Source organism: Urocitellus parryii, chromosome 12, assembly GCF_045843805.1.
Source record: "Urocitellus parryii isolate mUroPar1 chromosome 12, mUroPar1.hap1, whole genome shotgun sequence".
Lineage (NCBI taxonomy): Eukaryota > Metazoa > Chordata > Mammalia > Rodentia > Sciuridae > Urocitellus > Urocitellus parryii.
In genome coordinates this window covers 22,461,813-22,480,616 of record NC_135542.1, presented here as the reverse complement: position 1 = coordinate 22,480,616, position 18,804 = coordinate 22,461,813, and positions in this window count along the sequence as shown.

The window sequence follows — 18,804 nt, the reverse complement described above, 5'->3', positions numbered from 1 at the left end:
GCCATGTCCCAGGCACCAGGAACAGAGAAACGACTGGGGTATGATCTCATGGAAGTCACAGTGTGGTGAGGAGGGCACCACAAGTCATGCCTTGCTGTGGAGGTGAAAATTACAACAAAAACGTAAATCCCTGCTCATATAACAGGAGTCATAAAAGCAAGAAGTGGAGTTTTTATAGGGTTGGGTTTTTTTTTTTTTTTTTTTTTTGGTGGTGTTTGTTTTTGCAGTGCTGGGGATCAAACCCAGGGCCTCACACGTGCCAGGCATGTGCTCTATCACTAAGCCACATCCCTAGCCCCAAGTTCTATAGGTCTTCAGTAGGTTTTTTTCTAGTCAACATGTTGTAAACTATGAGAATTCGCATGACTTTATTGTGTAGCATGGTTGAACAGAATCCTTCAATTCTTTGTATTTTGTCCTCCTAATTATTTATTTAGGAGTGCTAGAGATCGAACCCAGGAGCATCCTACCTCTAAGCTACACCCCTAGCCCTTTTTATTTTACTTTGAGACAGGGTCTCACTAAGTTGCCCAGACTGTTCTTGAACTTGGGATCTTCCTGCCTCAGCCTCCCTGGTAACTGGCATTCCAGGCATGTACCACTGGGCCCAGCTTATTTTCTAATTATTAAATAACATTTTTATTTGATAAGGTTCTGCCTCAGTAAAATTTTTTATTTTATTTTATTTATTTTTTTTTAGAGAGAATTTTTAATATTTATTTTTTAGTTCTCGGCGGACACAACATCTTTGTTGGTATGTGGTGCCGAGGATGGAACCCAGGCCGCACACATGCCAGGCGAGCGCCCTACCGCTTGAGCCACATCCCCAGCCCCCCAAATTTTTTATTTTAAAAGTACCTGCTGGGGGGCTAGGGCCGTAGCTCAGTGTTTGAGCGCTTGCCTCGCATGCATGAGGCACTGGGTTCGAGCCTCAGCACCAATTTAAATAAATAAATAAATAAAACGAAGATATTGTGTCCATCTACAACTAAAAACTATTTTTTTTTAAAAAAGAGTACCTGCTGGGATACATATAGATGCATATAAAATTGTCTGAACTCTTTAAAGAAAGGGAATCATGTACTGAGACTTTAAGAATCTTAGTTTTAGGGCCAAAAGGAGAACTTTTTTAGAGTGAAGTGTTCAGAGAGAGGACACAGTGGTGGCTTTTGTCCTGGTTGGTCACTGGAATTACCTGGGAGTACCAAAAAGTCAGTCCTAGTGTCTGCAACACCCCTCCCACTGCCACTAAGGCCAGGAAGATCTGCGTCTCCGGCTGTGTGGCCAGGCTTCCAGGTGACACGGGCCACCAGGATCCTGGTGCAGTCGGGTCATAAACACTATTTGACCCATGAGCTCCCCTGAAGAGCTCATGAGCTTCCCACCCTCGAGTTTCTGATTCAAGGGGTCTAGGCAGGCAGGGATTTGACTTTTCTAGCAAGTTCTCGTGCCGTGTTGTGTGAGAATCTTCATTTCCCATAAGTGGTTACTCTCATTACTTCAAATGGCACCTTGCTTAGTGCCTTTAAAATAGTAGGATAAACAGAGTTGACTGGCAGTAAGAGTCTGGAGTGGGAGGTGATCTAGGTCCTCTAGACGGGGTGGACCCCTGCCCAGCGTTGCAGGGCAGTGATTGGCAGAGCTGGGACTGAACTTCGCTGCCTTGGTTTGCTTACTTCTGCTTGTGCGGCTTCTGTCCTGCATACCGCCTTCCACTAGAAAACGCAGGGGCCCTTCTCCCTTGCCAGCCTTGGGCTGAGACCCAGCCTGTCCCTCCTCGGTCCTGTGTGTCCTTGCCTTGGATCCTGCTGTGTGAGGCTTCGCCATCCCGGTTTCCTTTTTGGGGTCTTCAGTCCACTGTCTTCCCCTCGTGGACTGGGCTTCGGCTTTACACCTTTGTCCTGTTTATTGGTATAGTTGTGTATTTATCTACAATTTTTTTTAAAATGCTGAGTTAGGAATGCTTTAAATTTTCTTCTATAAATTTAGAGGCCTGCTAAGTTTAGAAATCATTTTTACAAATAGAAGGAAAATATGTATGAGTAAGAGATTGTGATTGGAAATACCTTTCTGAAGTCCACATGTTTATACTTATCCTGGGATTTGACTCCTGCTTATTTCTGCTTTGCATAGAAATGTGGAACCAGGAGGCAAAGGGAGGTGAGGCTGGGCAGGATGACCACGAAATCCTCTGGTCAGGGAATGGCTCTCAGGGTCAGAGGCTTCCTGGGATTGCCGAGTGTAACTTTCCCAGGTGTCTGTTTCTGACTTAGGAATCGAGCTACATGACCTAAGATGACAGAGAAAAGGGTAAATTTTCTACTTGATTGTAAAATGAAGTGTACAGTGGTTTGGAGACCTGATGTGCTCAGTTTACATCCCCTGGACTGCTTCCCCCAGTACTAGAGATTGAAACCAGGAGTGCTCTGTCACTGAGCTACACCCCAGTCCTTTTGTTTTTATGTCCATGTCACTTTTCACTTTTACAATTAGACCTAGGTCTTTTAAAAATTAATTTTGCTTTTTTTTTTACTGGAAATAAGTGGAAAGAGAAATCTTAGCAGGCAAGATACAGCAGTGCTAGAGAAGGCCTGTGCTGGGAACGTAGACCTGGGAGTATTCACAGTCTATTCTGGGGAACGAAACACATCCGAATGGCTCTTCATCGAAGGTCTTGAACCAAAGCCAGGGATTTGTCGGGGGGAAAAGTTGATTTGTAAAAAAAGAGAGCAAGCAGGTATGGAGGGGGAAGCCCTTGCTATAAATACACATTCTTTGCTTTCTGCCTGGAACAGCTTTCAAAAGCACCCTGGTTCCATCTGTGACAGGGCAGTACCCTCTCCCAGGCACAGTGACGGCTCAGTAGTGTCTGAAGAGCCCAGCCCCCAAGGGGGTGGCCCTCCTGCTGCTGGCTCCCGGTCCTGACAGAAGTCTGTGTGGACAGAGCTCTGTGAGGTGGGAGCCAGCCTGACCTTGCAGAGTAAGCAGGTGGAGCTGTGGGTGGCCTGAGCAGACCAGAGAATCCGGGAAGGGCTGGGGAAGGACAGATGAGAGGTGACTTTTAAATCTGTTAATTTAGATATGTTCTCTTTCTTTTTAGGATGTTCTGGTCTTACCCCACTCAGAAGCAGTACATAGACCAGAGTAAGGAAAACCCTCTTTCTGCATTTTGCCTCCTGTGCAGAGAACGTTCTGTGTAATTATGGGTCCTTTCTCTGTAAATTTTCTTCCTGTCTTCCCTGTCAATGTTCTCATAGGTGTTTCTCCCTTTTATAACTTAGTCATCCCCGCCTGTCTCAGTTCAGCCAGTGACACTGGGTGTTGCTTGTGGTTACCTGCTCTTTTTGTAAAAAAATTATTTATTTATTCTAATTTCTTATAAATGGTGGCAGAATGCAATCCATTTCATATTACACATATAGAGCACAATTTTTTCAAGTCACTGATTGTACACAAAGTATTTTTACACCATTCGTGTCTTCATACATGTACTTAGGGTAATGAAGTCTAACTCATTCCACACCCCTTGCCCCTCCTTTCCCCTGCCTCCCCTTTGTCCTATCTAAAGTTCCTCCATTCCTCCCATGCTCCCCCCCATCACCATTATCAATCAGCATCCTCATATCAAAGAAAAATTCAGCCTTTGGATTTTTGGGATTGGCTTGCTTCATTTCGCATTATAATCTCCAACTTTATACATTTACCTGAAAATGCCATGATTTTATTTTCTTTTAATGCTGAATAATGTTCTATTGTGTACGTATACCCAAAGTTTCCCTATCCATTCATCTACTGAAGGGAATCTAGGTTGGTTCCATAATTTAGCCATTGTGAATTGTGCTGCTATAAACATTGATAATGGCTGTGTCTCTGTAGTACACAGTTTTTAAGTTCTTTGGGTATAAACTGGGGAGTGGGATTGGTTACCTCCCCTTGACTGTTGAGGCTGAAGGGTTGACCGAATGGTCCTTCATAAATCTAGCTTCTTTGAAATGTAGCAGGTAGTTTTAAAGGCTGTGGTTCCAGGAATATCCACTACATGGCGCTCATGCGTTAGAAATAAATTCTAAAGCCAGTTGCAGGGGAGATGGAGAGCATTGTGACCATGTACAGACAGGTTAAGATCCAGAACCGCAAGAGGAGGAGGAAATCCGAGGTGTTCATTTGCACTGCAGACTCATCTGGCTTCCCTAACAACAGCCTCCAGTACCATGATAATATGTCAAAATTTTGTTTTAAATTTTGAGACAATTTACTGGAAGATGAAAAAATCTTAATTGAATGGTAAAAGGCATGTCCTCAGACTTTCCTGTAAAGCTGGAAAGCTTCCCTCTAACCAGTGCCTGGGTGGGGTGCATGCCAGCTGCCACAGAGAAAATAGCTAACGCTAACCCTGTTGTCCTTGGAGACGCAGAAGCTGATGTGTGCAGGGCAGTGGTTACGTGGGTGCCTGTGAGCCTCAGCGACAGCCTCAACACCGCAGTTTCCTCCAGAGTAGTTTTGTGACTGACTGCTGGAGCCCGTCTCCAGTGCTTAGAGAATCAGGTTTTCTTTTTTTTCTTATGGACATGGAGCCACCAGCATCACATCTTCCTGAGTTCTTGTCCCAGGATGTTCTGCCCACATCTTTGTGGAGCTCCCTTAACTAAGGAATGCTTTAGTGCTTGCTTTTTGATTCTTGGTCTTGGTGCTCACTAAGTTCTTGGTCTGTGAATATACTTTAACATTTTTGTCTTGGTTTTCATCTGGGCATGTAAAGGAAAATTATATTTTAAAAATGAAAGAGCCTCAAGCTGATGGTCACTCCCTGAAAGAAGATATGATAGATATTATTTTCTGAATACCAGAACCAATAAGAACAACCTGGGAAAAAAGACATTTCTGTCTAGACAGGGATTGAGAGAACTTCATTGATACTTTATAATCATGGTCGAGGAATCCTGATTTCATAAGGCCCAGCGTATTAGGATGTGGGGTGCTGTAGGTTATGCCTCGGTGACATGGCCACCGTAAGTGATGGCCATACTCTTGTGTTTATCACAGCTGATACTGAAGAGCTGCTCTGGAAGGGAGGTGAACAGAGCTTTTGAGCTGCTCCTTTCCCCCCTCATTCGTGTGAGCAGAGGCAGTGTCCAAACGAACACTTCGTGGCCTCTGGAAGGTTGGCACGGAGCTGAGCTTGGCTCTGCCTGTCGTACATGCTGCGCTGAGCTGGCTGTGGGCCAGCTGTTGACAGCCTTCTCTCCCTTCCCAGGTGTTCATCTCTGTGAACTGCCTGAGCACTGATTTCTCGTCCCAGAAGGGTGTGAAGGGATTGCCTCTTAACATCAAAATCGACACCTACAGCTACAACAACCGCAGCAACAAACCCGTGCACCGGGCCTACTGCCAGATCAAAGTCTTCTGTGACAAGGTGAGAGCAGGTCGGGGCTGGGGGTAGAGCATGGAGACAACTCTCCTCCTGGAAAAACTGCACTGTGCACACAGCGCTGCCAGTGGAAATGGCTTCTCTTAAATGAGCAATTGTTGTTTGGGCCTTGCCAAGAAGTGCTACCTAGTGACGAAGAGAACCTTATTCTAGCTAAAAAAAAAAAAAAAAAAATTGGAAGGTTTGCTCCGCCCCGCAAAAAGAAATCAGCAAGACTATAAAGAATCTGAAGAAAACTATAACCATTTGACCAAACTGACATTTATGGAATCTTACTTTCAGTAATTGCAGAATATACATTTAAATGCCCATGGTATATTCAACAAAGATAGGCTATATGATAGGCCTAAATGAATCTTAATAAATTTCTAAAGACTTAAATTCAAAAGAGTACATAATATAATGACATAGAATTAAATCATAAATTAATAATAATTAGATTTTAGAGGAATCCCAAAGCACTTGTAAATATCAGACAATGTGGTCTTTAAGGTAAAATCATTTTGGAGACTAAGAGAGACATAGTCATTGGGCCAAGCAATTTTCACGTTTTAGAACAGATATCTAGTTAAACCTCCAGCTCTAACTACAAGTTATTAGTAAATACAGGGGTAACATAATGTTATCCTTTTAATATAATAATTAAAATCTAAACTAGGAGATACTCCTAAGAAAAATGACTAGCTTTCTTTAAAAATAGATTACAAGGGAAAAAAACTGAACCTATTCAATTACATGGTCACTGTTATCATATATGGACCTTAACTGGACACTGATTCAAAGAAACAAAGTTTTAAAATATTAAAATGTTAATAAAGGGTGAATCTGAGAGGGATCCAACATGGCGGCCGGCGAGGAAGCAGCGATTCCAACGTCTCCACTTTAACGGGATAAGAAAGACCCACCTGAACAGATGCAGCCTACTTACGGAGGAACTTCTAGCATAATTCCCTTAAGAGAAGAGCAGCCGTGAACTGGTAGGTTTATTGGAAGTGACAGTTCGTCCCAGAGAAGTGGATCTTGGACAGCCTCTTGGGCACAGAGGTATAGTCCCCCAGCCATCAGCTGCTCGGCAAGCGGCTCCCCCGGGAGGCCTAGAGCTCGCTCTGGGAACAGCCACTTCACCTGCCCGGTTACTAATCACGCGGCCACAGTTAACTGGCTCCACAGGTGGCCCAGCGGCGGGTGCAGAAGTCGAGTCCTGAGGCCAGCGGCCACTTTTGCAAGCGGCTGACACCCGAGCGGTTTGGCCCGCCCTGCCAGAAACGGCAGTCAGCCTCCGCCATCAGGGCTCCCCTGGGAGGCCTAGAGCTCGCTCTGGGAGCAGCCACTTCACCTGCCCGGGTCCTAACCACGTGGCCACAGCTACCTGGCTCCACAGGTGGCCCCACGGAGGGTGCAGAAGTCGAGTCCTGAGGCCAGCGGCCACTTTTGCAAGCGGCTGACACCCGAGCGGTTTGGCCCGCCCCACCCGAACCGGTAGTCAGCCTCCGCCATCAGGGCTCCCCTGGGAGGCACAACCTCATTTGGAGTAGGGGCTGTGCAGAGCTGCCATCTGAGCAAGCAGGGCAGGCAGACTTGCGGCCCACTGGAAAGACAGGCCAGGTAGCTTGCCAGCGTGGTAGACACGCAACACCGAGGCAGTCGCGTCACACTGGTTGGAGTGGGGGTGGAGCAGGGTCGCCGCCAGGGTATGGAGGGGGTCAGCGACCCGTTGGAGAGGTAGTCAGGTACCCCCATTGGGAGTGGGGGCTGTGCAGAACTGCAACCCACCGGCCTAGAGGCCTGCCAGCGCGGTAGACACGTCACACCAATTGGAGTGGGGACCCAGCAGAGCCGCCACCCACATCCAGTCCAGGACCAACGACCCCAGGGCGTGTTACGTCACCACAATTGGAGTGGGGGCAGAGCAGAGCCGCCACCCGTGCCTGCAGGGGGGGCAGACCTGCGACCGATTATCGGGGTAGACAGATCACCCTAATTAGAGGAGGAGCAGAGCCACTACCCGCCCTGCAAGGGAGACTTCCCAACTATACAAGAGCAATATAAATAAATAGGGGGTAAAAATCAAAAACACAACAGTTGCACCAAGCAGAAAGAAACGCGAGCAGTATGAAAAGACAAGGAAAAAAAGGACCACAAGCAATGCAGGTCAACTCAACTTTAGAAGAGGTAATAGCTGCAACAGATGGAATGTAAGATAAAGAGTTGAGGATATATATGCTTCAGATGATCTGGAGTATCAAGGAAGACATGAGACAGCAAAATCAGACAATGAAAGATCACATCGACAAACAAATCCAGGAAGTAAAAGATCAATTTCACAGGGAGATAGAGGTAATAAAAAACAAACAAATCGAAATCCTAGAAATGCAGGAAACAGTAAACCAACTTAAAAACTCAGTTGAGAATACTACCAGCAGAGTAGATCACTTAGAAGAGAGAACATCAGACAATGAAGACAAAGTATTTCAACTGGAAAAGAGCATAGACAGCTCAGCAAGACTGCTAAGAAACCATGAGCAGAACATCCAAGAGTTATGGGACAATATCAAAAGACCAAATTTAAGATTCATTGGGATACAGGAAGGCACAGAGCTCCATACCAAAGGAATAAACAGTCTATTCAGTGAAATAATACGAGAAAACTTCCCAGACTTGAAGAATGAGACAGAATCCCAAATCCTAGAAGCCTACAGGACACCAAATGAGCAAAATCATAAGAGATCCACACCTAGACACATTATAATGAAGATGTCCAACATACAGAATAAGGAGAGAATTTTAAAAGCTGCAAGAGAAAGAAAGCAGATTACATTTAGGGGTAAACCAATCAGGATAACAGCTGATCTCTCAACACAGACTCTGAAAGCTAGAAGATCCTGGAATAACATATTTCAAACTCTGAAAGAAAATGGGTTCCAACCAAGAATCGTGTATCCGGCGAAATTAAGCTTCAGGATAGAAGATGAAATTAAAACCTTCCACGATAAACAAAAGTTAAGAGAATTCACAGCTAGAAAACCATCTCTTCAAAAAATCCTTGGCAAAACATTACAGGAAGAGGAAATGGAAAATAACATTGAAAACCAACAATGGGAGGTAGGACAGTAAAGGGGGGAAAGTAGTCAAAGTGGATAATAAATCAGGTTTAGTAACATCAATAAACAAACTATGGATGGAAGAACAAACCATATCTCAATAATAACCCTAAATGTTAATGGCTTAAACTCACCAATTAAGAGACACAGGCTGAGAACGTCTAGTGCGTTCGGGTCCCTGGGTAAGGGTCGCGAAATCACCGGGACACAGGGGATGCAGAGCCAAGGCAGCAATTGCAACTGCATGCTGAGGTTTATTTGCATGTTTCTTTTATAATCTTTTCTAACAAAGCAAGCAATTCTTCAGTAACACTTCGTCCACATAGCCCAAATATCATGCCTCAGCGGGTACACAGAGCTAAATTCAAGTTGTTCCTGTTCCTTTTGATAAGTACCCTCCCAAAGTTCTTTGTAGACATTATCTAATCCCCGAATGTACTGTTCCCAGGTCCAGTATGCAGGAAGCTTCTTCCTCTAGGCCAAACCATGCAGAAGCTTGTGTCTTGTGATAAGGGGAAAAGGACCTTTCCTCCTCCTAGCGAGGCATGCCTTCAGCTGACCTAAATCACAGCCACAGCTTCTTGCAAAGTGTCAGGCTGAGGGAGCTAAACTCTGCACACTTAAACCCCAACAACAGGCTAGTAGAATGGATCACAAAACAAGACCCAACAATATGCTGCCTACAGGAGACGCATCTGATAGGAAAAGATATTCATAGACTGAAGGTGAAAGGTTGGGAAAAATCATACCACTCATATGGACTGCGGAAACAAGCAGGAGTGGCCATACTCATATCTAATAAAATAGATTTCAAGCCAAAGTTAATCAAAAGGGATAAAGAAGGACACTTCATACTGCTCAAGGGAACCATACACCAACAAGACATAACAATCATAAATATATATGCCCCAAATAATGGTGCAGCTGTGTTCATCAAGCAAACTCTTCTCAAGTTCAAGAGTCTAATAGACCACCATACAATAATCATGGGAGACTTCAACACACCTCTCTCACCACTGGACAGATCTTCCAAACAAAAGTTAAATAAGGAAACTATAGAACTCAATAACACAATTAACAACCTAGACCTAATTGACATATATAGACTATACCACCCAACATCAAGTAGTTACACTTTTTTCTCAGCAGCTCATGGAACCTTCTCAAAAATAGACCATATACTATGTCACAGGGCAACTCTTAGACAATATAAAGGGGTAGAGATAATACCATGCATCTTATCTGACCACAATGGAATGAAACTGAAAATCAATGATAAAGGAAGGAAGGAAAAATCAAGCATCACTTGGAGAATGAACAATAGGTTGCTGAATGATCAATGGGTTTTAGAAGACATCAAGGAAGAAATTAAAAACTTAATAGAGTTAAATGAAAACACAGACACAACATATCGGAATCTATGGGACACACTGAAAGCAGTTCTAAGAGGAAAATTCATTGCTTGGAGCTCATTCCTCAAAAAAAGAAAAAAAAACAACAAATAAATGATCTCATACTTCATCTCAAAATCCTAGATAAAGAGCAAAACAACAGCAAAAGAAGTAGAAGGCAAGAAATAATTAAAATCAGAGCTGAAATTAATGAAATTGAAACAAAAGAAACAATTGAAAAAATTGACAAAACTAAAAGTTGGTTCTTTGAAAAAATAAATAAAATTGACAGACCCTTAGCCATGCTAAGGGAGAGAAGAAGAGAGAGAACTCAAATTACTAGCATACGGGATGAAAAAGGCAATATCACAACAGACACTTCAGAAATACAGAAGATAATCAGAAATTATTTTGAATCATTATACTCCAATAAAATAGAAGATAGTGAAGGCATAGATAATTTTCTTAAGTCATAATCTGCCCAGATTGAGGCAGGAGGATATAGACAATCTAAACAGACCAATAACAATAGAGGAAATAGAAGAAACCATCAAAAGATTACCAACTAAGAAAAGCCCAGGAACGGATGGGTATACAGCAGAGTTTTACAAAACCTTTAAAGAGGAACTAACACCAATACTTTTCAAGCTATTTCAGGAAATAGAAAAAGAGGGAGAACTTCCAAATTCATTCTACGAGGCCAACATCACCCTGATTCCGAAACCAGACAACGACACTTCAAAGAAAGAAAACTACAGACCAATATCTCTAATGAACATTGACGCAAAAATCCTCAATAAAATTTTGGCGAATCGGATTCAAATACATATCAAAAAAATTATACACCATGATCAAGTAGGATTCATCCCTGGTATGCAAGGTTGGTTCAATATACGGAAATCAATAAATGTTATCCACCACATCAATAGACTTAAAAACAAGAACCATATGATCATCTCGATAGATGCAGAAAAAGCTTTCGACAAAGTACAGCATCCCTTTATGTTCAAAACTCTAGAAAAATTAGGGATAACTGGATCATACCTCAACATTGTAAAAGCAATCTATGATAAGCCACAGGCCAGCATCATTCTGAATGGAGAAAAATTGAAGGCATTCCCTCTAAGATCTGGTACAAGACAGGGATGCCCTTTCTCACCACTTCTGTTCAACATAGTCCTCGAAACACTGGCCAGAGCAATTAGACAAACTAAAGAAATTAAAGGCATAAAAATAGGAAAAGAAGAACTTAAATTATCACTATTTGCAGATGATATGATTCTATACCTAGCAGACCCAAAAGGGTCTACAAAGAAGCTATTAGAGCTAATAAATGAATTCAGCAAAGTGGCAGGATATAAGATCAACACGCATAAATCAAAGGCATTCCTGTATATCAGCGACAAATCCTCTGAAAAGGAAATGAGGACAACTACTCCATTCACAATATCCCCCCAAAAAATAAAATACTTGGGAATCAACCTAACAAAAGAGGTGAAAGATTTATACAATGAAAATTACAGAACCCTAAAGAAAGATATAGAAGACCTGAGAAGATGGAAAAATATACCCTGCTCATGGATAGGCAGAACTAACATCATCAAAATGGCGATATTACCAAAAGTTCTCTATAAGTTCAATGCAATGCCAATCAAAATCCCAACAGCATATCTTGTAGAAATCGATAAAAGAATCATGAAATTCATATGGAATAATAAAAGACCCAGAATAGCAAAAACTATGCTAAGCAGAAAGTGTGAATCAGGCGGTATAGCGATACCAGACTTCAAACTATACTACAGAGCAATAGTAACAAAAACAGCATGGTACTGGTACCAAAACAGGTGGGTGGACCAATGGTACAGAATAGAGGACACAGTAACCAATCCACAAAACTACAACTATCTTATATTTGATAAAGGGGCTAAAAGCATGCAATGGAGGAAGGATAGCATCTTCAACAAATGGTGCTGGGAAAACTGGAAATCCATTTGCATCAAAATGAATCTGAATCCCTATCTCTCGCCATGCACAAAAGTTAACTCAAAATGGATCAAGGAGCTTGATATTAAATCAGAGACAAGGTATCTGATAGAAGAAAAAGTTGGTTATGATCTACATGCTGTGGGATCGGGCCCCAAATTCCTCAATAGGACACCCATAGTGCTAGAGTTAACAACTAGAATCAACAAATGGGACTTACTCAAACTAAAAAGTTTTTTCTCAGCAATAGATACAGTAAGAGAGAAACAGGGAGCCTACATCCTGGGAACAAATCTTTACTCCACACACTTCAGATAGAGCCCTAATAACCAGAATATACAAAGAACTCAAAAAATTAGACAATAAGATAACAAATAACCCAATCAATAAATGGGCCAAGGACCTGAACAGACACTTCTCAGAGGAGGACATACAATCAATTAATAAATACATGAAAAAATGCTCACCATCGCTAGCAGTCAGAGAAATGCAAATCAAAACCACCCTAAGATACCATCTCACTCCAGTAAGATTGGCAGCCATTAGGAAGTCAAACAACAATAAGTGCTGGAGAGGATGCGGGGAAAAGGGCACTCTTGTTCATTGCTGGTGGGACTGCAAACTGGTGCAGCCAATTTGGAAAGCAGTATGGAGATTTCTTGGAAAGCTGGGAATGGAACCACCATTTGACCCAGCTATTCCCCTTCTCGGTCTATTCCCTAAAGACCTAATAAGAGCATGCTACAGGGACACTGCTACATCGATGTTCATAGCAGCTCAATTCACGATAGCAAGACTGTGGAATCAGCCTAGATGCCCTTCAATAGATGAATAGATAAAAAAAATGTGGCATTTATACACTATGGAGTATTACTCTGCATTAAAAAATGACAAAATCATAGAATTTGGAGGGAAATGGATGGCATTAGAGCAGATTATGCTAAGTGAAGCTAGTCAATCTTTAAAAAACAAATACCAAATGACTCCTTTGATATAAGGGGAGTCAACAAGGACAGGGTAGGGACGAAGAGCTTGAGAAGAAGATTTACATTAAACAGGGATGAGAGGTGGGAGGGAAAGGGAGTGAGAAGGGGAATCGCATGGAAATGGAAGGCGATCCCCAGGGTTATACAAAATGACATATAAGAGGAAAGGAGGGGTAAGACAAGATAATACAAATGGAAGAAATGATTTACAGTAGAAGGGGTAGAGAGAGAAAAGGGGAGGGGAGGGGAGGGGAAGGGGGATAATAGAAAATAGGACAGACAGCAGAATACATCAGACACTAGAAAGGCAATATGTCAATCAATGGAAGGGTAACTGATGTGATTCAGCAATCTGTATACGGGGTAAAATTGGGAGTTCATAACCCACTTGAACCAAACCGTGTAATATGATGTATTAAGAACTATGTAATATTTTGAAAGACCAATAATAAAAAAATAATAATAAATAAATAAATAAAATGTTAATAAAGGAATTTAGATATTAGATAGGATATTAAATGATTTTAAAGATTTACTTAATAATGGTGTTATATGTGTTTAGAGATATATGCAAAGATACCTATGGATAAAATGGAATAAAAACATGAGCTCAAGAGATTTGCTTCAAAATAATATAAGGGCAGGAGTTAGCAAGTAATGTGTAAGGGGAGGTGAAATAATTGCCAGTTTCAGTTCGTCACTTATTGAAAATGTGTGATAGATTCATTGGAATTTATTCTACATTCTCTATATTTATGTGCATATAAAAAATTCTCTATTACAAAAATTTCTTTAAAAATGAAAAGTCATATCAATGTAGGGTCATAAATTATGACATGAGCTGTAAAAAACCATTTGGAACAAAAAATGCAAATATATTAACTATATCATGAAACAATTCCCTCAATACTTAAAGTTCCATTGCTTTTTTTCTCTTTGTTCCAGTCTTATTACTTCATCTTTGTGCCCACATTGCACAGTTTTAATCACCATAAGGTATAACAAGTCCTGCCACTGTTCTTCATTATTTAAGATTGTCATGGCTATTTTTCATTCCTGTACACAACTGTAAAAGTTTTAGAATCACATTATACATTTTTACACAAAGAGCACTGTGATATTGAATGAATCTGCATAGAAATCAATTTGAGGAAAACTTTCATCTTAACAATACTGAATCTTTGAATCACAAACACTTTCATCTTTGTAATTGCTTGGGTATTTCTGAAAATTTTTTCTCATTGAAGTGTTATAGTTTTCTCCAAAGAGGTTTTCAACTTTGTATTATATTTATTCCTAAGAACTTAATATTTTTTGATGTTCACATAAATTTTACCTTTAAATTTTTTTCAATTTTCTAACTGGTTGGCATTGGTAAATAGAAATAACATTGATCTTGAATATTGCTCTCTTTATCCAAAAGCCTTCCTAAACCATTATTAATATTTATAACTCATCAGTAGGCAATTTTGTATTTCCTATGTCTACAATAATACCATCTGTGAATATCAGTGTTGTTTCTTCCTTTCTAATTCTTACCTACTTTTATTTTCCTGTCTTACTACACTGCTTTGAATTTCCAGGACAATGATGAATTAAAGTAACAAAAATAGGCATTTTTGTCACATTTTTTATTTCAGAAAAGAAATTTTTAATATTTTAATTTTAAGTATGATATTTGCTATAATTTTTTGTAGATATTCTTTATATTAAAGATGTTCCCTTTTGTCCCTATTTTGTAGTGAATTTTGATCACAAGTGAATGCTGAAGTTTTTCAGAATTTTTTTTAAATCACATAATTACTGGGATCACCATATAACTTTTCTACTTATTTTAATGACAATGGCAAATTACATTATTTTTAAATGTGAAATGAAACATTTATTCCTAAGACAAATCCCATTTGGTTGTATTAAATTTTCTTTTTGATTTAATGCTTGACTCAATTTTTTTAGAAAACAGAGCTACATTCAAAAGTAATGTGTCCTTCTTTTACTATTCTTACTGGGTTTTGGTAGCAACTCTTAAGATGAGCTGGGGAATATACTCTTTTGTCTTGTTTTGGAATAGTTTATGTAAAAACTTGACTTTCTTCTTTAAATATTTGGTAGAATTTGCCTTTAAAGCTACATGGATATATCAGTTCTTTGGAAGGATTTTAATTACGTATTGTTTCTTTAATGCAATAGGATTATTTCAATTTCCTTTTTTTCTTATGTTTTTTCTTATGTCTGCTTCTTAAGTTTTGTTCTTCTAGGAATTTGTTCATCTCTTAAATTTTAACTTTCTTGGCAAGGTTGATCATAAGATCCCCTTACTCTTTGCAGGATATTGTTTTTGCTGGAAGGGAGAACTTATTTTTCATATGATAAAATGTAAACCTTTTGGTTATTCTTTCCAGACTCAGAAGCCTGTTTTGACATCTTACTGAAAAGCACAATCACCAAAATTGGAACAACTTCTGGGTGTGCATGATTATGAATAATGAAAGACAGGGAGTACAGGGGTGAGGCGGCTCTGTGGAAGCACTTCTGGGGAGGAAGGGAGATGTATCCAGTGTGAGGAGATCAGTAGGAAGCAAAGTAGGTAGAATGGGAGAGAGATGTGGGAAGTTTAAAAGAATCAGGAGTAAAGCTCTCAAAACCATGTGGCGACCTTACCTACCAGAAGAGTCTGTACGTCCCGTCTACTTGTTAGCAGGGGCAGAGACTTTGCAGGAGGCGAGAGCTCCCTCATACTGAGAGATCACTGGAGACCAGAGGAGGTCAACTAAGCAGATCAAAGAAATGAAGTGTTCAAGTTCATCTCACCCTAAGGATGAAAAGAAACTAATCTGAACTCAACTCAACCTTGCAAAGTTCACCTACAGGCGAAATGTCAGACATCCATAATTAGCGAAATAATTTAATTTAGACGTACAGAAAATCTAGTTATAATATGATTTGTAGCATCGTGAGTAAATTCTTCTCAAACTCTCTGGCTGGTATTAAAATCTCCTTTTTTAGAATCCAAAGAAGCTACATTTTTGTATCTGAAAACATCTGATGCCAGGTGAACTTGGCCAACCATCTGTTTATTTAATATTTACCCAGTGGGGAGATATTCTGCCCAGCCTACTTGGCAGAGAGAGGGGAAGGGATACAGAAACAGAGCTTCTTGTTGGAAGAGGAGAGAAGGAAACACAGAATTAAACATTTAGAGCAGGAGGAAGCCATAAATATCCTCCATGTGAACTTCCTCCACCTGCCATTTTATAGATTAAAAAAACTGGTCTCAAAAGAATTAAGAACTCCCATCCTTTCACAAATACTAGAATTCAGGTCTCTGTATTCCCGGAATGCTCCTGTCTAGACAGGCTAAATTGCCAGAATCACATCCAATTCTCTGCTCCACTAATCTGAACGATTAACAGGTACTTGGGCTCTTGCAGGTACAAAGATTCAAGGTTGGAAAGGATGTCCATGTTAGTTCAGTTCACGTTTTAGCATGGGCATAATGTTAGCATTTCTTCAGAGTAAGTTTACCCAGGACACAACTTTTCATTACACCAAGAAAAGTCAAGTTTATTGCAAAGTCACCAATAGAGCTTTCTTCTGGATTTCTACACACAAATACAAGTGTCTCAGCTCCAGCCTGGCCCCTTTCTTGAAAACACTTAGTTAACTTGTTTACAAGTAGATATCATTCTGTGAATTAAGATGACACTTATTGGACTATCTTCTCATTACATGGAAACAGATTCCAAAATAGCCATTGGGAAGGAAAGCCATTTTCACTGGGAGGTTTATGCTGTTTTGGATCTAGAATGTTCCCAAGAGTCCATGTGATTAAGATTTGGTCCCCAGTAAGGTGCTTTTGCAGGTGGTAGAAAGTTCAAGAGGTCAGGCTGGGTGGGAGATCTAGTCACTGGAGGCATGCCCTTGAAAGGGATAGAGGGACTCAAGCCCCTTCCTCTTTTATGCTTCTTGATCATGAGGTGAGCAATTTTGCTCTACCACTTGATCTTACTGTGCTATGCAGCAGGGTCAGGTAATTATGGACTGAAACCTAAAACTTTGAGCCAAAATAAACCTTATAAGTTGATAATCTCAAGTATTCGTCAATCTCAGAAAGCTGACTAACACGGTTTATGAGTTAGTTTCCCCACAATTCATTTACTGGCCTTCTCCTGCTCTCTGTGGCACCTCCCGTGGACTCCCTCATTCACCTCTAGGAAGGGAAGTTATTTGCTCCATGTGTTCTGACTGCATGCTGGGACCACTGGAGACGGTGGATAGATAGAGCTATTCAAAAAGGACCCAACTGAAAACTCTTATATTTGGGATTCCTGGGTTTTCCCCAAGCAAAAAGAACAATTTTGGAGAAAACCCCATCTCTTTGCACTCATTAAGTACAAAGTCTGAAATTTATGAATACCATAGGCTATGCTGCCAAAATTCGTCTGCATGAACCAGGTGTTCCTGAGGGTGCGAATAGTGATAACAGGCCTACTGGTGGGGTCTAGGATCAAATACCCAGGCAAAAACTTACGATTGTATAAGGGTCAGGAATCTGCCTGAAGAGTGAGGTCATGGTACGGAGAAATGAGTTCAGAGGTAGATATAAAACACAGAAATCAACCCTTATGGAAAAAGAGGTCTGATTTTAATAAAGCTATCCCAAATGCCAAAGAGTCTAAAAGCTATTCTCTGTCTCAGGAATCAAGGTCAGAGATTGCTGAAAACAGTGATTATGGATGACTATAGAAAATGGCAGCAGATATAAGAACCTTTGCCAAGGGAGGGCTCTGTACTTCACACACTCCTGGCTAGGAAAGAGGAAGACTAGAGTATACCTACTGCTTTTTCCACTTTATACTTTCTTAGTCTTCTTCTGTGAATCCAAATCTGTTCAGACAAGTATTGATTACTGGATTCCATAGATTAGGAAACCAAGACCAATGAGGCAAAGCAATTTTCTTACAGCCTCTCAGCTACAGAGTGGCTTCTCTTGAACTGCAGCCAAAGTCTCCTAATGGCAATGAGGCTGAAAGAGCATAGGATAAGAAATTTAAATTTTTGTCCAGATTCTGCTGGCTGTGTTAACCCTTTGCCTCCCTGATAGCCACTCTATTTTGTATATGAGGCTCTCAACTATTTCACAGGATATTGGCAAGTTAGGTCAGGTAAAGTAATATGTGCATAAGCTGTAGAGCATTACGTATGTAAATACATATCATTATGTCTCCCTTATCACCATCATTTTCCAGAAGTCTTTAGTAAACAAAACTAAGCTGAAACTTTGATAGGTTGAAGCAGTTAACCAATAATTACACATGTAATTAATTTCAAAATAATGTTATTTTTGAGAGAAAAAAAATAAAAACATTGACTGTCTACATGTAAGTCTACCATATGCTTTCCAAGCTCAGGTAATGACTGAATGTCGAATGATTTCCTCATTCTTTCCAACAACCAAGATATGGCCACAACAGAAACAGTGACAGCAATATACCATTTTATCTCTAGAAGAAATGAGAATGTTTCTCAGAGTAGTGAGAATTAGTCTTTTTATACTTTACCAGGATCCTATGACTCCTGTGATATCAGGCAGATACCTATGACATTGTCACAGGTGTCTGATGAGCTGGACTTAGTCCAGCAGGGTATCTGTCAAGTTTCAAAAGGCTTAAACAAGGAATCTAAATACCACACAAATCTAAAGTCTAATCAACGTTTTATATCCGCCTCAAGCCACATTGTCACCATCACTATTCATCACTGGCATAGTACCGAGATAGGCTTTCATTGGCATGGCCAGCTTACATATTCCTGGTCACCAGGGAGCAAAAAACCAAAAGTGGCTTTGGTGTACCCTGCAGTTTATCTAGCAATATGACTTTACTATTAGTTTGAGGATCTAAGGACCAGCTAGT